Consider the following 23,304-nt stretch of genomic DNA (forward strand, 5'->3'; position numbering starts at 1 on the left):
ATTGCCAATGTCATCCTTCCTTCATCTCTCAGCATCACAGCATGGCACTGAGAGAGAATCTATGTGTTTGAGTGAAGGAGTCGGGGGAGTGCGGTGATTGTGGAACTTTGCACTGGAATGCAGTGCTGGTCGTCACAGTGAAAAGCAACACATGGAAGTATTCAGGCAGCACCCACAGAGGAATTATTTAAACCAGCCCTAGCCAGAATTGTCCATTCCAGTGGTCAGAACCTGAGTTCTGGTTAAACCAGCTAAAGCACTCTGTCAACACTGGCTAAAGCACTCTGGGGTCCTAAATGAACTTAGAAGGCATTTAGGCCACATAGATTGCAATTCCTATGCAAGTGCTGGTGCTATGCTGGGCTGAGAGCCAGTGGACTTGGAGTGCATGCAACCTAATGAGACACCAGCCGGGGTAGTCAACTTAGTACTTGTGTCACTCTTCCTCCAATCCCAGGCAGCAAGTCTGTGCTCCAGAACAGACTCTTTCCTTCTGTTAGAGGAGAGGAGAAAGAAGGGTAAACATAATTTGTCTTGCAGTTTGAATACCAGCTCAGCCAGTAGAATAGGGAACCAGTCAGAGTCTTGAGGCCCCATACCAGGTCCTAGCTCCCGGACAACATTATTAGACACACCCTGAGCCAGAAGGAAACCCACTGCCTTAAGGAGAATGACCTAATTTTGGCAGAATTCATCCCCTAATGACCAAATATCCCTTGGGTGTTGCATAAATATCTGCTGTAGCCAGCAGTACTCGCTGCAGAACTTGGCTGAGATCCAGTGCCATGCTGGCTTCATGGGTGATCTAGTACACTCCCAGCTTTGGTGGCCAAGGGGAGAGGCTTTTTCTACTTTAGGAAAAGAGAGAAAATAATGAAGGAGTCTTTGTCTTATAGCTTGGGTACCAGCTCAGTCACAGTGAGGTAGACCACAAAGTGAGCTCTTGGAGTCTCCATTTCTGGGCCTTGGCTCCCTAGTGGCATTCCTGGAACTTACCTAGGCCAGAGAGGAGCCCAGTTCCCTGAAGGGAGAGTCACAGGCTTGGCAGCATTTACCACAGGCTGACTGAAGAGCACCTAGGCATTGAGTGAATGTTGAAAGTAGCCAGGTAGTACTCACTATGGGTGATCTGGAGCAGTAGTGACCAAAAGGAAAGACTCCATATACTTAAGTAAAGGAGAGAAAAGAGTGAGAATGACTATGTCTTGCAGCTTTTGTGCCAACTCAGCCACAGTCAGATAAAGCGCCAAGTAGATTCCAAACTACTGGATTCCTTAAGGAATTGTGGGCCCTGGCTCCTGAACAGCGTTTTTAGATCCATCCTAGGCTATGGGGGAGCTTGCTTCCCTGAAGAGAAGGACACAAGCCTGGCTGGATTTGTCACCTGTTTACTGAAGAGCACTTGGTCTTGAGTGAATACTGGTGGTGGCCAGGCAGTGATTGGCACAGGCCTTGGGCAAGACCTAATGCTGTGTTGGCTTTGGGTCTTACCCAGTGTGGTCCTTGTGGTGGTGGCCACAGGTTGCTTGTCTCACCCCTTGCACAGCCCCAAGCAGTTCAGCATGAAGAGAGAGACTCCATTCATTTGGGGGATAGAAAAATAAAAGAAATGGATTTTCTTTTATGTGATCAATAAGATGGCAACAAAAATAAGCAGAATCTATGAAGAAGAAGCTGAACAAGCAAGGGGAAAATGACAGTGGAGTCAACAGGAATAGGGGCTCTTTGTGGTCAGCTGATTCTTAGAAGAAGCTGATAAGGGAGCCTTGTTTCACTTTTTTGTGAATCTGCTCAATCTTGGTTTAGATGCTTGTAGAAAAGACAGAGGCTGAATAAAGTTTGGTTAAGGCAACGTAGTTGGTAAGAAATGAGCAACTGTGAGTACCTGGTCAATGTGTCGTTTGAGAAATTTGATGGTGGGAGTATAAAATGGAACGTCACTGGGGTGATTCCTAAAGGAGAAAGAAGGAGGAGATCTAGCTTAGAAAAATAGAGGATGACCTTTGCAAGAAGCCAGTCAATTTCATATATGAAAACAGAAGAGTTTTTTGTTTGTTTTTATTTTTCTTATTAAATTTAGTTGTGCCTCCCTTTCTTTCTGAAATGTGCTTCGTTGGATTACCTATACTTTTGTGAGAGTTAGTATTAAGTATTTTATATCATAGACCTGAAGTGATATTTTACCCTTATTTCCCAAAGTGTTTTTTAATATTCTTCTCTATATTTTAATCCTGACGTACAAATATAGTCATTTTCTTAGTTACAAAAATACTCCTATAGCTACTTCATTCTGAAATGAAGAAATGGTGTATTTATAACATTCGATCTCATTGTACATTTAAGAAGGAAAAATAAAAACCATTTGAATGTTCAGTACATTTACATATTCAGGTCTTTTAAAAATTTTTCTAATGAGGTATTATAGTTTACTTTTGATATTGCTAATATCTCATTGTTTTCAGCTTTATGAATTACTATTTATGTTTACTGCGAAAGTATATATATTAACATCATAAAATAGCAAACAACGTTGTTGTATGAATCTACTATTATGTTAAAAATGCCCTATCATCTCACTAATTTACATGAAACAGATATGTAAATGGAAAGAGAATGATTTCTCTGTATTAAAGTCCAACTTTAATACAATCTTATTTGCTTCTCTAGTATTTCTAAGATAAACTAAAATATAGTAGCTGATGTATCTCCTCTTGCAAGACTATTTTCTCACTTAGTATTTTTTTCTTTTTCCAGCACACTTCAATTTTTGCCATTTTTGGGTATATTTGATAATTATAATACCCCTATTTGTCTCAGATTCACTTATGTAATTCACACACAATCGAGCGTATTAGTTTAATATTGTAGTCATTGTAATTAGTCTAAAGGTATGCCTCTCCCTGGGGACTGTGCATAGAGGAATCTGACTAACAGGGGCATATAAGTCACCATGTAGAAAAAGTAGAGCAATAAGACGGATGCAAGGCAAAGAAAATTTCAGAGACAAGAGATGGAAACTGTTTCTCCTTTTTGTTTTCTTAATTGTGTGAACCAAATTTTTAAAATTAGGTTTATTTCGTTTTGAGTTTGTTGTTTTCAATTGATTGAATTATTATTAAGCCAACATTTTGTATGCATTGTTTTTTCTATTTGTAGGACTCTATTTGGACTGTAATCAAAATCTTGGTTTGCTCACTGATCTTGTCTGAAACAAATGGATATATGGAATAAGAATAATATATGTACATTAAGGACCATCCCATAGTTAACTAAAGTTCACAGGAGTTGCCATATTTCAACAGACTACTTGAAGTTTTCAAGATAGCAAAGTTACTGGATGTATTAGCAGTTTGCTAATTTAGTCAGATATGTTGTCTAAATACTTTATTGTATTTCTTTTCTTGTAAATGTGGCATTTATATTTGAAACCTACTATTTATTTTCCATTTATTTTAAACTCAGAACACCAATCGAAAGTCTTTTAATGTCAGCTTTATTAAAGTAAGTTTTACAATTGGGTTGATTATTTGGCAAAGATAATCGAAGCTAGCAGTTGCTAATCCATTCACAACAACCTCTCTGTTATATGAGGAAAGGATAGAAAGCCATCTTGCAACTTATAATCACATTAACAAGGTGTGGCAATTTTAGAAGGTTTAGTCAAGGTCATTTCAATATTCATAGTAGTAACACAATTTCAAAGATCAGACTCTTTTCCTCAGTGTTATTAGACTTTATAATAATATAGCATGGCAAATATCCTTCTTTGTGAGTCTATCACATCCATGTATTCTAACACATTACTAATACTGCAAGGAAAGGAAGTTAACTTTATTCTAGATGGTCTAACTTATTTTTAGACTAATATACTCATGATTTCTGTGATTTTTTTCCTTCTAGGAAGCTTTTGAAAGACATGTTTACACTAAATCAATGCATCACTAAAAGATAAATTTAACTGTAAAACTGAGTTCTTTCTTTGGATAAATATATATATACATATATAATATGTATATAAAATAGTTATTTTCATATTCGATATAATGTAATAATTGAATGATTAAGAGGTATTTAGAATTAACATAAAAGAAGTGATCATATTTAAACTTTGCAATACAAAATGAAGTTACTACATACATATTCAATTTCATAGTACAAAACATGGAGAAAGTTTTCTAGAGAGTACCTGGAAGATTAAACTTCTAAGAGTAACACATTTCATAGTTTTAATTGCTAAAGAAACAAAGACAGATGGATTGAAGATTCTAATAACAGAATTCATGGGCTCTTTTTTCATAGAAGTCTGTAAAATGCCATTTATTTTTATATGATTATTTAATTATTGCCTTTATAATGGCTCTTCTAGTCATTTTGTTATTGTACTCGGCAAATTGTAATTATATTATTTTGCAGACTTGCTTATAGCAAGGTTTAATCACATTTTTTAACAAATATTTTATTAATGCCTGATCTTTTGTTAGTTATGAAACTGAGTGTTTTAGATATTTCCATTTATTGTTTGCTGTATATAGAGAGTTCAGTCTCTTAAAGGTATGAGGAATTTCTAACTACACTTTGGTAAGATTTTTACTCTTATTGGAATTCCCACATTTCCATTTTTACCAAAAAAGTAAGCTTTCATTCATTACATATGTTATAGTTTAGGTTTTTAGATAAATATTTCTGAGAGTTAGTTACAATTTAATTGACCATTCTGATCCATTATAACCGCAGGAAATAACAGCAATAAAAATTTTGTAAAATAAATATTGTTAGAAATCAGAATAGTAATACTAATGGTAATTCTTAAATATTCTTACTATAGAAGTATAGTTTAGATAACCCATAGATCAAGAAAAATTCTGAAATTTAAAATAGTGAATCTTATAATTTTTTAAATTTCAGCAAGGAAATAAAGGGTTGCTTAAAACAATACTTTTAAAAATAAGGCAGTTTCAAATGAGCTTAAACCAAATTTAATGTCCCCTAATATCATAAATTAAATAGTATCCTTTGTCATTTCCAGCAGAAAATTATACATGAGATATATATATTTCTGTTTTTATTATAGTAATTAGTCCATGGTGTATAATTAGCCTTTTGGCACTGTAGTGATTAAAATAAATCTTTTTCATTTTCTAAAGTCGTGCCCCATATCTTACATTTGGTTCACATTCATACTGCTTCCTTTAGTTAAATTTTTTTTTCTAAGAATAAAAAGATTTTTACTGCTTCCAAAGATCATGCAAAAGCTAAATGTGACATCAAATAATGAGTCCAGGTTTTTGTGGTGTGTATGATATCAATCTAATTACTATATAACAACAGCATTTATAGCATGATAGCTTAATTAACTCTATATTAACTTATTTTGGAATTTTCATACATATTTATCTAGCTATCTTTATGTTATTAACTTTAGAGAAGTGATTTTTACCAACTTTCTAGGAGCATAAGGATCTTACTGAAACAATTCTGACTGATTTTAACACACTTCTTTTTAAACCTATGCCACTTTTCCCTCATGATTTTTCACTCTATCTTTGTGTGAAACTACGCTTTTCATTGTGTAGTGTGACCAAAACAATAAGAAAAAATAGATGTATTTTTTCCAAATTGTACATGTACCATAATCTTTTGACACCAGGGCCAAGTCTTTTGATCCTTCAGTCTCCTCTTCCACTTGCAAAACTCTTAACAATACTCCTTAATTGTGCCTACTGTTCTAGAGATACAGATGAATTCATGTTTATGTGAAGATCAAAGAAGCTCTTACAGAAAGATGTGGCACACAAATGGGGTCTTCGAGGTGTTTATTTTTCCCCCAGAAAACTATAACTGTAAGAGAAAGACATTATATATAACTATCAATATCATTGCCAATTACAGGTTTAACAATTATTGAGAACTTAATTACCTACAAAGTACAGCCTGAATTACTTAAGCATATTAACTCAAGCATGAGATTCTATGAGGTAGGTACTATTATTACTGTAATTGTATAATTAAGATAATTGAGCCACAGAGAAGATTAATTATGTGCCCATATTCACAAAGCTAAGAGGTAAGAAGCCAGAATTGTAATTGAAGTGTGTGCCAGAGACTGCATCATCAAAGATAAAACATTGTAAACTTTTGCCTTTCTTTTAAGTTAATGTTTTTTAAAAAAAATTGTTAACGTTGCACTATTTGAAACAAGCTATTTGAAATAGCCTCCTAGTTTCATAAGACTTACAAAGAAAAGATCACCCCAAAACTCAAATTTTCCTCATTTAAATTTCCTCCTCAGAGTCATGCACTTTCAACCATTTATGCTGTTTTCTTTACCTCCATCCGTAGCTGCTATTACTTTCATGTTCAATGTGAATTAAATCAATTGGCTTTCCATTCTTTTTCTTCATATAAACTTCCTTATATTTTCCTACTTTGCATGGCTAGCATGCAATTTCATCTGCATGCTATTTACATTCTTCCTAAAAGTAGAATGACTGAGGGATTAGACTTGATAACACCGGTTAGAATCAAGTGGCATAATTAAAATTATACTTTCAACCTGTAAAAATACAAATCCATGGATTTGTGTCCATTGACATCTGATAGTGTGAAGGCAATTGAGTTGGAGATACTGAGCCTATTTCACTGTCTAGTTTTTAGTAATTTGTCATTACAGCATTATTTCTATCTTTGCATGTGACAAAACAGTACTGAATATATTAATCTCTAAGCTTAGAAATCTGCTTTATGTGCTCTAATGACTGACCAACTAAAAATTTCCTATATTTTGTTCCTAAAAGCATTTTCTCCTGTTTTCAAAAAATTAAAATACCTGTTTTGTTACTACATTTGTGGAAGGTCCACACTCAAGCAATTGAAACATCTTTCATGGACCTGTATGTAAATTATTCTCATGAAGTTGTTGAGCAATACTGTATTTTTAAACATTTTGGACATTAAAAATAGTTCCCATGTAGTTAATAAAGCTTATCACTAATAGAAATAATTTGTCAGGTTTCATGATTGCTTCAGGACTATTTATGAAGAAGATATATTATCTATATTCACTTATTGGCTTAACAATGCTCCGCCATCTTGAATATCTGACCTCCAAAGTTGCTCTGTGAATGAGAGAACAAATAATTGGATGGAAGCTTTTTGATAACAAGTCTGGAAAGTGAAATACATCATTTCTGCCCCACACTCCATTGCCCATCAGTTGGTCATAATATTAGCCATACCTATAAGACTTATAGAACAGATAAGACTGTCCTTACACCTTATACAAAAATTAATTCAAGATGAATTAAAGACTTAAATGTTAGACCTAAAACCATAAAAACCCTAGAAGAAAACCTAGGCAATACTATTCAGGACATAGGCTTGGGCAAGGACTTCATGACTAAAACACCAAAAGCAGTGGCAACATAAGCCAAAATAGACAAATGGTATCCAATTAAACTAAAGAGCTTCTTCACAGCAAAAGAAACTACCATCAGAGTGAGCAGGCAACCTACAGAATGGGGGAAAATTTTTGCAATCCACCTATCTGACAAAGGGCTAATATCCACAATCTACAAACAACTTAAACAAATTTACAAGAAAAAATCAAACAACTCCATCAAAAAGTGGGCAAAGGATATGAACAGACAATTTTCAAAAGAAGACATTTATGGAGCCAACAGACACATGAAAAAATGCCCATCATCACTGGCCATGAGAGAAATGCAAATCAAAACCACAGTGAGATACCATCTCACACCAGGTAGAATGGTGATCATTAAAAGTCAGGAAACAACAGGTGCTGGAGAGGATGTGGAGAAATAGGAGCACGTTTACACTGTTGGTGGGACTGTAAACTAGTTCAACCGTTATGGAAGACAGTGTGGTGATTCCTCAAGGATCTAGAAATAAAAATACCATTTGACCCAGTGATACCATTACTGAGTATATACCCAAAGGATTGGGTGTATCATGCTACTGTAAAGACACATGCACACGTATGTTTATTGCAGCACTATTCACAATAGCAAAGACTTGGGACCAACCCAAATGACCATCAATAATAGACTGGATTAAGAAAATGTGGCACATATACACCATGGAATACTATGCGGCCATAAAAAAGGATGAGTTCATGTCCTTTGTAGGGACATGGATGAAGCTGGAAAACATCATTCTCAGCAAACTATCACAAGGACAGAAAACCAAACACTGCATGTTCTCGCTCATAGGTGGGAATTGAACAAAGAGAACACTTGGACACAGGGTAGGGAGCAACACACATTGGGGCCTGTCATGGGGTGTGGGGTGGGGAGGGATAGCATTAGGTGATATACTTAACGTAAATGACAAGTTAATGGGTGCAGCACACCAACATGGCACATGTATACGTATGTAACAAACCTGCACGTTGTGCACATGTACCCTAGAACTTAAAGTATAATAATAAAAAAAAAAAGACTGGAGAAGAGCTAGCTGTCTCCATTACATGATTTAAACTTCTTTTTTTAAAGATTAGGTTAACTCATTTGTATTTATGTATATGACATAATGATTGTACTGGGGTATATCATATCACAATTCTGCCTTTTATTTCTCTTGTATTGTTTTTCTCTAAGTCTGTGCTTTGATCTCTGTTTTTTTCTGCAATATAGTTATTTATTTCTCTATTTACTATGGTTTATATTTTTGTTTTTGGTTTTGTTATAAAGTCATATGATACCTTTAATATTATACTAATTTAGGCATAATCTATAATTATCACTGAAGATCATTATACCTTTTCCATTAACTATGTCTTGTCAATAATAATATACTTGTTTTTCTTTCCATGGTTCTATATAATAATACTGTTATTTTACTTGTCAGCTTTAATACTTTTGACACTCGGTTATTACAAGGCAGGCAATTACAAGACTTATAGCTCCTAAGTTATTTTCTCTTCTTCGACACAGGGTTTTATTGAGTTTTCAAAAAAACCAGAGCTTAAATATTTACATTTTTGCTCAGTTAACTTTAACTCCCACATTATTACACTTAAATATCCTTGATTAAACATTTATGGTGTTCAAAGCCAGTGTTTCTGTCATGGTATCCTAGTAATTACTTGGTTGCCTAAACTGTGTCTGGAATAATTTCCTCAAAAAGAGTTAATAGGTAAAATAGTGTTGAAGTTTTCTATGAAAAAAGAAATGTAATTTGTAAGCCATATTCTTTTAGCATATTAAAGATTTCATTTCATTGTTTAATAGCTTCCATTATGGAGTAGTTAGGAGAAAGTATTCCCACTAATTTACATGCTTTCTGTGTAGAATTATACATCCATGGGTTTTTGCATGCGACTTTCCAATTTCCTCCAATTACAGTAGGCAAAGGATACTTTCTCAACTATTTAATGCAGGTATACTTTGGCCAATTGAATGTTAGCCTATAAGACTAAAAGTTAAGCTTTAAATATACTTGTGTGGTTTGGCTTGCCTCTATGGTCCATCACAAGAAGAGTCTGCTCCCTGTAGCTGCTGTTGCTTTTTACAGGGCTCTAGAAAGAACGCATGGAATAGATTTTACCTGACTGCAAGTCTTCAATCCACACTGGTCCAACAGATGAGCCCTGCTGACATTAGGTGAACTCCAGTTGATCTACAAGACCCATGAAATGAAAAAAAGAATGATTGCAATAAACCACTGAGATTATGAAATTGTTACATACCAATTATTTCAAGGAAAAAACTAATACATGTTTTCTAAAAGTTCAGCTTCCTATTCTATATTCCTTTAAATATTTTTTTCTGACTCCTTATGAGATTTTTTCTTGTAAATATAAAAAATTAACCATTTTCTGTCATATGTCTAGGAGTTATTCTTTTTATGTTTATCCTTACTAAGGCACGAGTGTGTAGGATCTGTAGACAGATGATTTTCACTTGTATTGAAAATTTACACCCATCATCTCTTTGGCTATTTGTTACTTCCCTATTCTTTTTTTCTCTGGAGAATTCATTAGAAATAGATTAATCATCTTTTATTGTGTTTCATATAAATTTTTTACATTTTTTTGTATTATAATACTACCCTATGCTTAAGTCTGGATTTTTTCCTGAGCAATAGTCCATATCACAAATTCACTTTAAATTATTTCCTAAATTTTGCTAATTCGATTCAACTAATGCTTAATTTCAGTTTTTAAAAATCTAGTTTAATTTTAAAAGAATCTCCTGTTCTTTTGTTAAAAATATGTTTCATTCACAGTTACTTTAATGTGCATTGCATGTCTGGCCACCCCAATATCTACATCTTCCATGGTTTTTAGTTTTATGCTATTCTCTGGAATTTTTTTATTAATTGCTGCTTCTTTTATGCTTCCTACTTTTTTTTTGAGTGCCAGACATTTGATGCGAACATTTGTAGAGATAATCTAATGCATAGTGTGAACCTGTGTGTGTATGTGTGTGTGTGTGCCTGTGTGTGTGTGTGGTGGTGGTCCTTGTCCTTCATCCCCTCCTTGCTCTTCCCTCTTCATCCTCATCTAAGAACATTTTTCTTTTACAAACCACTCTACTGCTTGAAGTAAAGCTTCTCTTTAATTTTATTTAACAATTTCACTTAGTCCATTTAGTTAAATTATTCTTCTCTTTTATATTTTCATTTCTCACAGTATCTTTCTGTATCTGCATTTTGCCTTGCCCTTCTTATGACTAAGAATTTTTTTTTCTAATCCCACTTAATTCTGTGTATTTACTTCTAATCCCCATTGTCTCACTAATTCTTCTTTACATCCATGTTTTTCTGCTTTGTAATTTTTCAGATAGAAAGTTACATCATTAACTTTATTTTAAAAATTAATGGCAACCTAGTTCAACAAAACTATTGTGGAAATATTTGAGCATTTTTCTACTGTGTGCTTATGATTTATAACTTAAAATTTGTTTTTCCTTATGGTGTTATTGTATCTATGTGTACTAATTTATTTTATCTTATTTTTTAATAATACATAAAATAGATTCTTTTCAAAGTAGATATTTGAAGGCAATTTAGGATAATCATGAAGAGGAAGAGGAAGAATAGCCTTTCGGTATTAATAATCCAAGGGCAAACTTTTTCTAAATTACAGAGTCACATAGACTAGTTTCTTTGAGCTATCTTGTTGTAGTCATTATTAGTATAAAGCTGTACCATCTGTTATCTGACCAAAGAAGGTCCCAGGGAAATTCTGACAGGGTTCAAATTCATATCACTTTTTAGCTTGTTTCAAAAAAAAAACGATTAAAAGATCAATTCATGACACGATTTTACCTTCATAAAGTATTTTTTGTCTGTTTTTTTTTTCTAAAATTCATTACCTCTGGGCTTTTTAAACACCTTATCATATTTTCTTTACTTCTTCTCCCTGAATTTCTACCTGATCTTAGCTCTTTCAATAATCTTTAACAAATTTTGGAGTATTTGATTTATCTGTGTTCTAGTTTTACTGCTAATAGAATCTGAAAATTTTCTTTTGTCATTTCCCTTGTTGCTTTTGCAATGGTATAAGGTGGTGACTGAAAGATTGTATTCAAATCAGCAATCCTGTTAACAACCACTTTTATGGCTTCAAGAATTTTTCTAAACATTAAACCAGCTAATTCAAAGCACAGAACTAAAATGTTAATATTTTAATAGAAGTTTGAATGAGTTTTGAAGTCAAAGGCAATATAACTTTCTTTCTTTTTTTTTTTTGAGATGGAGTCTCTCTCTGTCGCCCAGACTGGAGTGCAGTGGCACGATCTCGGCTCACTGCATCTTCTGCCTCTCAGGTTCAAGTGATTCTCCTGCCTCAGCCTCCCAAGTAGCTGGGATTACAGGTGCCCGCCACCATGCCCTGCTAATTTTTGTATTTTTAGTAGAGATGGGGTTTCACCAGTTCCGCCAGGATGGTCTCGAACTCCTGTCCTCAGGTGATCCACCTGCCTCGGCCTCCCAAAGTGTTAGGATTACAGGTGTGAGCCACCGTGATAACTTATTAAAATGTATATAATTTGTACATTTCTTGCCCTCAAGATACTACATTTTTGTAATTTGATTCTTTAAAGTTGCAAGCAAAAGACACATTTCTGTTCTCTTTTTGATGGATATTTTAATCGATATATAATAGATACACATATTTTTTGGTGTACATGTGATATTTTTCTACATTCACATAATGTGAAAGGGCATATATGTTGAGGCTACTTAGGGAAATAATGCAGTGAAGTAATCTTTCTCCACTGCAAACTTCAGATACCCAGGGTAATTGAATTTCTCTTTACAATGCCCCATCCATGATATGTCATAATTGAGATGTAGTTTATCAGGCCTCTGCTTATCTTTTCTGCGATTCAACTACTGATGTCTTCCCTATTCTCCATTTTACGTAGGAATGTCTGATTGCTGAGGATTCTGACTACAATTTCTTTCTCACTATCATCCCGCTTCGTGTCTCCTGGCTTCTGACCTTCTGCTGCCTCAATTTCCTGCTGTGTATCTCCCATTAAGAAATTCTCCAAAAACTGTTGTTATCAATTATCTTATTCAAATGTTGTCATTACTCTTTAAGAGACAAAACAGACATTTTTGTCCTTTATTTACAGATGAAAAAATAAGCTCATAATCATAACCCAAGAATATAGTAACCCAAAATTGAATTTTGACTTTGTGAACATTAGCCTTATGACCTTTAGCCTTCTATGCTATATAATCTAAGGCAATCTACATTTTAATGCACATATCATACAGTTTGCAAAACTTAAAAGGTATATAGAGAAAGAATGTGTTGAATTTTCATGTTGTAATAAAGCTGTAAGGCCACAGATGTACAAACAAAAAATATAGCATTTATCATTTTTTTAACTTCTTAAATCATTCCCAGTATACTAAGTTACAAGAAGTATTTAATCTTAACCAGTAAAAGTACAAGCCCAGCTAAATCATAAAGATTTTGTCTCCCTTCAATGATTGGAGAGAATGATGACCCATACTTGGATTAAATTGTTTTTGCTCTAACTTACAACATATGAGGTGACAAGCACTACAGAAAGGTATGATAAAGGGATATAAACAACTGAGTGGACTAAGTTTTTGCTTTTTTTCCTAAGTATTTTCTATTTTAATGACCAGTGCAGCCTATAGGGAGTGAGAAAACCCAAGATGAGAAAGGCTGATACGAGTCTTCTGCTTATTCTGCTGTTAGGTTGAGGTGGGAACATATAAGCCCTCAAGAATCCACGTGTGTTTATGCAGATCCAGTGCTGCACCAGTTACATGACTCTAGATTTGATTTCTTATGCATTATCAAATGTACAACAGTTGTGGACAAGATAATACATCCCCATCTCTGTCAAATCAACAGAATCTCTTTAAGGTAAGTTAAGAGTGTTACAGAAACTAATAAGCAGAAAATGTGCCTGGATATAATCTGTGTATGAAGGATGCTATATGTCTTCATGACAGCAATTTTGAGGTTCATTTTGAGGAAATGAATTTTGAGGTTCATTTTGAGCAAAATGTTCATTTTTGCCTGGTGTTTTCTGGTCTTTGGTTGTGCTGCCTTGTCATCCTTGCTTCCCTGACCTTAACCTGTGTCTTAATTGAATCTGCTGGTGATCATGAAAGGTTCCATTCAGCGTCTGTATATGTACTGGTATCTCCTGCTCTCTCAGCCTGAGTTCTTGGTGAGATTCCACTTTCTGGATCCCCCATTTTCTGACCCCAGGCTTATTTGTCTCAGCTCTCTGATAACCCCTTGCGGGCATGCAGGAAAATGTTGGTCTCATGCACAATAACAGCACCTTTTTCCTGTTTTGTTGAAATCTCTCTTGATTAGTGGCATTCTATTGCCTTTATGCAGGATGTTTGAGTAAAAGGAGCGTAGAGAGCTAAACTGATCTAATGTTTCAAAAAGTGCCCTTTGCCTTGCCTCCTCCTGTGATTCTTACCCTGTTTTTCCTTTGCACTCATCCTCTCATCAGAAGGACTGATATGTTGGCTTCTTATGAGAGAGTACACTGTTTATTTCATATTCTCGTATTTTTTGCACCTTTTGCTTATTATGACACTCTATTATCCAAGTTATCCAAGTGTGTCCAGTAATATAAAAGGAGTTGTTGAAATTCAGAAAATCAATTTATCCAGTTGTAGTTATCTACTGCTGTATAACAGTTTATCCTAAAATTAAGTAGGATAAGACAAGAACTATTATGGATGATTCTGTAGGTTAATATGGCCCAGATGAGCCATTCTTCTGCTCCAAGTGTTATTTAATGAGGCTGCAATCATCTGGAGGCTCAACTGTACTGGAATGTTCAAGATAACTTTGCATATCACAGTCAGGTGATGCTAACTCTAGGCTTGGAATTGAGCTAGGGCTGTTGATCAGAGATCCTTGTTGTTTTTTTTGTGGCCTATCCATGTCTTTTATGCTTTTCTTAGCTTTAAAGGTGGGTTCCAAGAATGCAAAAGTGGAAGCTGCATCTTTCTTAATGATTTAGAAGTTAAACAGCATCACTTTTTCTATATTCAGTTAGTCAAAGCATGTCACAAGTCTAGCCCAGGTTTAAGGGAAGGAAAAATCTTTTTCATCTCTTCATGAGAGAAGGGGCAAATAATTTGTTTTCATCTTTAATTCCCACTCTGCCCCCCCATCCCGCCCCCAGTAAAACCTACCTGCAAAGACTGCTGAATCAGCCTGGACCATCCCCAAATCTAATCTCACGGTCAACACTCAGCAACAAGTTTGTGGTTTGAATCTATTTTTTTGAGAAGCTATAATTTTTTGGTTCACTATATTTATATCAAGATTTAGGAGTCATAAAACATGTCTGTTTATTCTTAAAACATATTATCCAGTTGGAAAAAAATAATTAAAATTAGAATTACACTTTTGGGATAAGATAGTTGACACAACTAAAATTTAATTAGAAGAGATATAGTTATTCTGGGACTTCCTAAAACTAATAATATCCAATCATTATTAAAGGTTGTCTGTAACAAAGTTCCACTGACAATCAGGCAGAGTCATTTAGAATGTTCCTACTAATTTCACAATCAATAGGAAATTGTGTAAGCAAGAAAAGCCAATATGTTTCCCATCTGTCTTTTGAAAACATTCAGGGAAGCTCTCTTTTATAAAGTCCAAATCACTGGAAGCACAAAAGCAGAAAAGAAGAATGACAATGCAATTTAAAAATAATAATTAAGGCTATTTCTGATATCAATCTTTTAAAATGATAAAATTTTACATTTTATAAAATATAAATTAATTTTAGAAATTATGAGTGAATATTAGTTAATATAGGCGTTGTAAGACATGAATCTCTTGAAAATGGGCTGAGTGCAAAGGCTCACACCTGTAATCCCAGTGCTTTTGGAGACAGAGGCAGGAGGATTGCTTGAGGCCAGGAGTTCAAGACCTATAGGCAACAAAGCAAGACCCCATCTCTGCAGAAAATGAAAAAAAGTTAGTGAAGCATGGTAATGGATAGATCAATGGAACTATTAATATTGAGGAAGCTTTTACTGTTACAAGCCTCAGAACTACTTATAATACCACTACTACACCTATACTACTTCAGGTTTACATAAGCATTAACTGGTTTTAAAAATTCTAAAAATACATTATGCTTTTCTAAAACTCTCAATTTAACTTCCTAGGTTCTTATTTATACTATAATTTTAAAAATTCTTGTAAATGGAATTATACACTATGTAACGTTCTGGTATTAATTTTTTTTTTTACTCAGCATAATTCTCTGATGAGCCATTCATGATGAGTATAAATTAATAGCCAGTGCCTTTATTATTGCTGAGAAGTATTTCATGTTATAGAACTTCAGCAGTTTGTTTAGCCATTCACCTGTTGAAAGACATTAGGGCTGATTTCATTTTTGGCTTTTATGAATAAAGCTGCTATGGACACTTGTGCATAGGTTTTTGTATGAATATGAGTTTTTATTTCTTTGGGATAGACACGCAAGAGTGCAATTGCTCTGTCACATGGCAGTTACAGGTTTATCTTTTAAGAAACTGATACAGTGTTTTCTGCAATAGGTTTTTGAGTTAAAGTATTTTTAAAAATATTGAATGTGGCAACTGATTTGTTTTGGCATGATAATAATTGAGTTTGTAGATAATTGTAATGAGAACTCTTAAGACATTTGAATTTAATATATTTGTCATTGCATTAATTTATGTCATAGAATATTTTGCTAAGAAATCTTAAATAATTACACCACCCAAAAAAGTTTTTGTACAGTTATCAAAATTGATTCTTGAAGCTCAATAACATTTATCATAACTTTTTTTATATACAATGTCTTAGAAACAAAAAAGTAATTCCTGTAATAGGTTGACCTTGAACAGTAAATAGGGGTCATATTATTTAGAAAGATACAAAAGGTAATCGTATAACAAATTACATATTAAGGCCTTAATTATAATTAAAGTTGATTAAAAAATAAATAATGATGCCCTCAATTCTTTCAAAAAGCTTACAGGTTCTGTACAGGTAAAGGCATATCAAGTAGAAATTTTAAAAATACAAATTTAAGTATAGAAGCATTATTCTTAGTAAATAAAATGTAATCAAGAAATCAGACTCAATCTGGAATAATTACCAATTTGATTTTCTTTGTGAATTATTTAATTGTGTTTCCAGTGTTTACTGTATGTTTTTCCAATCTACAATAGATAATCAATGTAGCTATATTATTTGAATTTAAATGTGTGCCTACAAATAAATAATGGTCAAATTATATGATAATATATCTTGTAAAAAGTTTAAAGATATCTGCAAGAAATATAATAAAATAATACCTAGCTGAGAAGATACTCTATGTTTTATGTTATAGTTGGTTTGAAAATATAAGTTCAAGGAACCCAAAGCTAAAGGTACACACTAAAATTGGCTAAATTCTATCAGCTTTTATAAATATATATACATATGTTTATATGTAAATTTTTAAAAATGAAAGCAGTTTTATTCTGGTAACTAAAACTATGTGTGTGTATACACATACATACACACATAAACACACGTATGCACATGCTTACATATATGCCTACGTACACACTCCAGCTACTTTTTGGTTGTAATAGTCTTTTATCTTATATAGTGGTCTGGTGTTTCTATAAAAAACAAATATTTTATTACACAGAGCACAAATAGAACGTAGGATAGTATTTGTCATTAGTTCCCCACAACCTAATTTCCAACAGTGTAACAGTGAGGGTGAGTGGTTTTTCAGCACATGTATTGGGTTTTACATAAAGGAGGAGCTCCAACATCATGAGATTCAGAGGTAACATAGGGGCTGCTAGCACATCTGTTACGGTTTTCTCTGGAAATATATGAAAACCTTATCTTTACCTCTGCAAAATAAGCAAATTCTCTTTGGTGAGTGTAGGGGGAGGTCCTTAGTTTCTTACAACCCTGAAAAGCAATTCCAAGGAGTGTGTGGGTAGATGTTTTCTATTTTTATTATAGTTTGTCATTTCCTTTGCCCAGAATGCACAGAACGTGAGAAACCCAAGGAGATTTTCTCTCTGAATATCCACTTCCTGGTTTTACAATGCCCTGGCTCTTGGCAAATTTTTGTAATTATTTCCCACTCCCTCTGTTACTCTAATATAATTCAACCTGGCTGATATCAAATTTGTTCATCAGCCTGTCTTGTGTAACACTTATTTAAAACTAGTGTCAAACTTATACTATTGAACTCAACCATGTCAAGCAGCCTCGATATAGCCAGATGAACAAATACCATAAACCTTCAGGTCAACTACAGAAAGCCAGATAGTTTTCTATATAAATTTCTGTAATGTCTTTTCCAACTTGTTTGAGGCATTACCAAAGTCTTAGCATGATAGCTACTTCCCCCTTAATCTTTTTGTTGGAAGGTGAGAATACTGGTATCATTCATAAAATTTCTGTCTAATGAGTTGAAGATGGTTTGAATGCCTTCCATGGCTAGGAGGGTGTCATTGATTATTTCACCTAAGTCACAGACACATTTTATAATATCATTTATAATTGAATGATTCCCATTGTAGTTAAAACTGCCCACATAGTACAAGTCATGAGTCTTGTATCCTTCTGGGATTTCCCTGAATATCTGAGGGTAGCTTCATTTTTGAGAGACCTCTGTAGTTATCTGAAGGCTACATGATCCATTTGTGCATTTTCTTTATATAGTCAAATGTCACTAACATGCCTTAACATACAAATCACCGTGTCTCCTGTGAGGGAGGCAAGTCAATACCTGGCTCTCACACAAGAAGGGCAATCCCAAGGATATGTGTGGTGCCTCTGGAAATAATTATTGTTTATAGTTGTCTCCCCCTTCCACCCAAATGGAATATACATCAGTCAGTATGCACAGCTTGACAGTGCCATTCTCATGCTTCCAGAGGGGTTTTCTAGCAGGTATCATCTAAAATCAGTCAGTTCAATGTGCCCTGCTTGTCCAGTACACCAACTTATTGATCCCCATAGAATAAATAAGCATAAAGATAGGACCAACGTAGAGATATTTTTGGTGTGGGACAGGCTGTTTTGTTGTCAGTGGCATCTGGTTATGGCTGAGAAACTCAGTGGAGAGTTTAATCCACAGGTCTCCACAACAATTTGCAAGGGTAGCACCACACTGTTTTCCTTTGAGAATAAGGCACTGGAGGGGGTTTTAGAAGATTTTTAAAAATTAATTTCTCCCCTTACCTATATTCCAAAAATCTATGATAATCCTTCCCAAGGTGCAGAGGATTTTTCTGTTCTTCCATCTGCACAAATTCTGTTGGTTATCATTTTAGTAACTATACCTGCCCCTCTTTTAAAATCATCCCAAACTTTTACCGAGACCTTTCATCCGGAGTGGCTGAATAAAAGAGGACCAAAAATATTTTTAGATGATTTAGCTGGAATTAAGTTTAAATCCCCTAAGCCCTTTTTAGTCAGGCTACCAATTAGCTGGGTTTAGATTTGCTTCTAAGATACAGAATGGCAAATGATGCTTGGGAATGGTTAGGACTAAATTCTGAATTTTCACATAGGTCATTATACATCGGACTTTTATGATCCTGATCATTATTCAGTAAACAACTTAGAAAAGATCATCCTTTTTGTGGGCGGGGGTGGTTTCATTTAATGACTAAGCTGCCTTAATTTAGTCTGTGTTTACCGGGAAAATGCATGGTAAGTAGAGACAGAAATAAGTTGGGGTAAAATTTTGAAGCAGAATTCCAGTGCTCAATAATATCTTATGCCGTAGATAGTAAGGAATATTGAATATCTATTGAATACCTTGACTTTCAGTCTAAGGTCTTGAGTGGCTTTTGTTATAAAATGAACATTATTGACACAATTCCAAGAGTCTAGAAAGCTAAACTCATAACGCATATTTGTTTCCAGAGCAGCTATACTCTCATGTCTGGAGCATGGCAGAGATTTCATAACCTAAAAGGGTGTTAACAACAGCAAGGCACCACCAATAGCCCTGAGAAGGGAAAAACCTCATGTAAGCCGTTTGCTCAAAATGAGCGTGTGTGTTGGGGGGTAGTCACAGTATCTAGAATGTGGCCTCCCCAACCTTGGGATAACCAGGCAAATTGTTGGCAGGAGACACAAGTCTGCCATGAAGTGGTAGCCTCTGCATCAGAAACCTAGAATCCTTTCTTCTGTATCCAGTCTATGATAGTAGAGATGTTGCCATAGAATTATCATGACAATCTGGGCAGCACAGGCTGAAAGTTGTCGATTCTAGTCAGTCTCATCAGAGAATGGGCCCTTCCCATGGGCATTTAAGAGTAACCCAGATGGTTCGATCGGCAATCATGATGTTTCATGGTTCATCGTCTAAGGAAGGGGTGTCTATAATTTGCAGTAATCCTACTGTCTGTGTACTTCCCACTGGGAATAACAACCACTGCCCTCTTATATCCCAGCATAACTGGTGATGAGGCTGAAACAGCTACAGCAGACACCACTGGGCTTTGGTTTAGCTTAACATCCTTAAACAAAACACAGGTATGAAAGGCACCCTTCTGTGAATTGAATATCTTATTGGGTGAGTAGTTTTGCTCTAGCCAGTGAATTGGAAGTCATGTTTTACTCACAGAAATAGCTACAATTTGTCTTGCAAAGTCATTATTTCCCTGGGGATTATGTTGGCCACATTCCTCAATTATCCATGTCCATTTGACAAATGAGGCTTTCTGGTCCCTTCCTGTTTTACTAGTTATAAAGTCCTAACTAAACCAACCCCCAAGTTGTTAGGCCTCTATAAGTCAAGCAACTTTCTTTAACTGATGATATTTTTTGCTGATTTGTATCTCTGACCAAAGGGGATAAAAATTTCTTGGGCTTTTGGAACTTAGGCTTTTGACATGGCTACTAGATATGCTACTTTAAAAGCAGCTCCTTTTTTTCTACAGTGCCCTTGTTGAAAAGCAACACTTGACTCAATAAGGTCCTAAGCCTCCTTTTTGATAAAGGAACAAAGGTACAGTAGTATTTTCTTGATTTGCTAGAATATCAGTGGCTTCAGTCAACTGCTGTAAATATAAATTGTCTCACCAGTGGGAAATGGCAGGGAAATTTGTCCCAGGAACAGAGTTCTCTACCTGTAGCTGTTTTTTCACTGGGATAATTCCCTGAGAAACTTATGAGAAGAGGAATTAATATAACTTATCATCCATTTCTATCATAGATTTAAATGTAGAAGCAAATAAGGACTCAATACATTAAATCAGCCTAAAGGACTCTGATCACAAAATAACTTTAACCATTTTGTTTTCATTCACTGCAAGTTTTGCTCAAGCCCTAGTAGCTGAATTTGGCATTTCAAGGGCTATAATTACAACTGCCAGGAAATCCCAGTGTTCTCTCTCATCTGGGGCTTTGAGGCACAAACAGACTCAGAGTGGTAAGGCTACGGGGTGGGCGTGTGGGAGGAAGATGATGAGCTATTTTTCTGTATTTTGTTCTCTATTTTATTGCCCATGCACTGCGGGCATCTGGGGTTGTATGGTTGGTGGGGGCCTCTCAGAGTCAGAGGCTCTTCCTTTCTGTCCTTCTACCTGCCAACAGTGACATTCTTCCACATCTTCATTCACCCATATACTCAGCACTCTCCCCAACAGAATTTGACCTGTTGGTGATATGGGCACATGTTTGCAATATAGTTATAAAAGTTTGAGTCCCTCCTCTCCCTAAGTTCCACGGTATATTCAGATGGGTAGAAAAAACTTCCAGTTTCCCTTTGCTGTAGTGAGATGAGAAAATCACCAAGAATCCTTCAGGCAACTGAAGTTTGAATAGAGGGGGAAGAAAGGAACGGGTAAAGAAAAAAAAAAAAAAAAGAGTCTTCATGCTAATAAGTAAGCTAGGTTAGAGTAGTGCAATGACTTTTTATGGTTCAACTACCCAGGTTCTTGGACGGCCTTCAGCCTTACAAGAGCTCTGGAAGCTAACTATCCCTTTCTGTTCCTGCCTGGTAAAGACAGCAACAAGCAAAATCATTTCTAATGTTTTCTTCTTGACCAAAGCCTTATAAAGCTTTGGAAATTGGTTGACCTTTTCTCCCCCTAACCATTAGGGTTTCCCGTTCACTTATTTCAACCCTACGTCCTAGACGTAGGCCTTCAATAACCTTTCCTTATTAATCTACAGCAAAAAGAAAGACCGGTTTTGCCTAATTGAACCTACAGTTGGTCAACCTGTCTGCTGCTGATTCTTATTGACTTGTGTGGTTCTCGACTTCCTCTACAAAGGTCTCCAATGTTGTATCAGCCTTGCTTTCAAAAATTTTGAGTTAAATTGTGAAAGATCTGAGATTTACCCTACTTATAAGCTAACAAGTTAGCCTGCCAGTTTAGTACAACATATGTTGAGGGAAACACCATACCTCTGGATCAGAGAATGAACTGTTTATAACTCACAGGAAAACAAAAACAAATAAAAAACCTCCACAGTATATCTTGCATTGTTTCACCACACACTAATTTCAATAGGGCAACTGAAGACCAACCTTCATGTGCATGTGCACATAAGAAAGTAAAGAGAAATTTTATTTATTTATTTATTTATTTATTTAGAGACAGAGTCTCACTCTGTTGTCCGGTCCAGAGTGCAGTGACATGATTATGGCTCAATGCAGCCTCAATCATCTGGGCTCAAACAATCCACCAACCACAGCCCTGGGAGAAGCTGGGAACACACGAATATTCCACCGTGCCCAGGAATTTTTTTTTTTTTTTTGTAGAGTTGGGATCTCTCTATGTTGCCCAGGCTGGTTTCAAACTCTTAGTCTCAAGCAACCTTCCTGCATGGGGTTCCCAAAGTGTTGGGATTACAAGTGTCAGCCACTATGCCTGGCTGAGAAATTTCTTAATGCAATATATTAAAAAATGCTGTCAGATATCTAGACCAATTTTCACTTAAATTATCTTTTATAGTTGTTTTAATTTTATTTTTTCTCAAAGTCTAATCAAGTTTATTCATGTTATCTTTTTAGTTTCTAGTCAACCTGTTTGCCACATAATGACAAATTTTTAGAGTAACCAAGCAGGGTGACATATAGAATATATAGGTCATGTAAGACATGTAGATTATATTAGCAAATATTAAGCCTTGTCTTTTTAATATTCCCAGACTTTTTTCTGATTAAAACTGATTAAATCTCTGGCTAAGCAAGGTGACTCCCAGCACTTTGGGAAGCCAAGGTGGGAAGACTGCTTGAGGCCAGGAATTTGAGAACAGTTTGGGCAACAGAGTGAGATCTCATCTCTACAAAAAAACTTAAAAATTAGCTGGGTATAATGGCACACACCTCTAGACCAACCTATTTGTGATACTGAGGTGGGAGAATCACTTGAACCTGGAAGGCTGAGGCTGCAGTGAGCCATGATCACACCACTGCACTCCAGTCTGGGTGACAGAGCAAGACCCTGTCTCAAAAAAACAAAACAAAACAAAAAACTGGCTAAGACTCATGATTCGTGACTCAGTAGGCATATTTTACTAGACATCTTCACTTAAATATTAATGAAGTAATTTGCGAATGACTTTCTTTAGGACTTTATTTTCTTTAAAAGGTAACATGATATTTAATGGGTATAAACATAAAATAGATAATGATAAAAGGTAGGATATCACATGGAAATCATGAGATTCATTGGCTAATTTAACAGCTAACTGCTCAGATATTGGTAACATTTTTATCTAGCAAAAATACAAAGTGTCACATATTTTAAGATTTGTTCCTAAATGCTGAGGATCATGAGTGCTGAATGTGGGATTTACAG

Source organism: Symphalangus syndactylus, chromosome 15 (genome assembly GCF_028878055.3).
Source record: "Symphalangus syndactylus isolate Jambi chromosome 15, NHGRI_mSymSyn1-v2.1_pri, whole genome shotgun sequence".
In the NCBI taxonomy this organism is placed as follows: Eukaryota; Metazoa; Chordata; class Mammalia; order Primates; family Hylobatidae; genus Symphalangus; species Symphalangus syndactylus.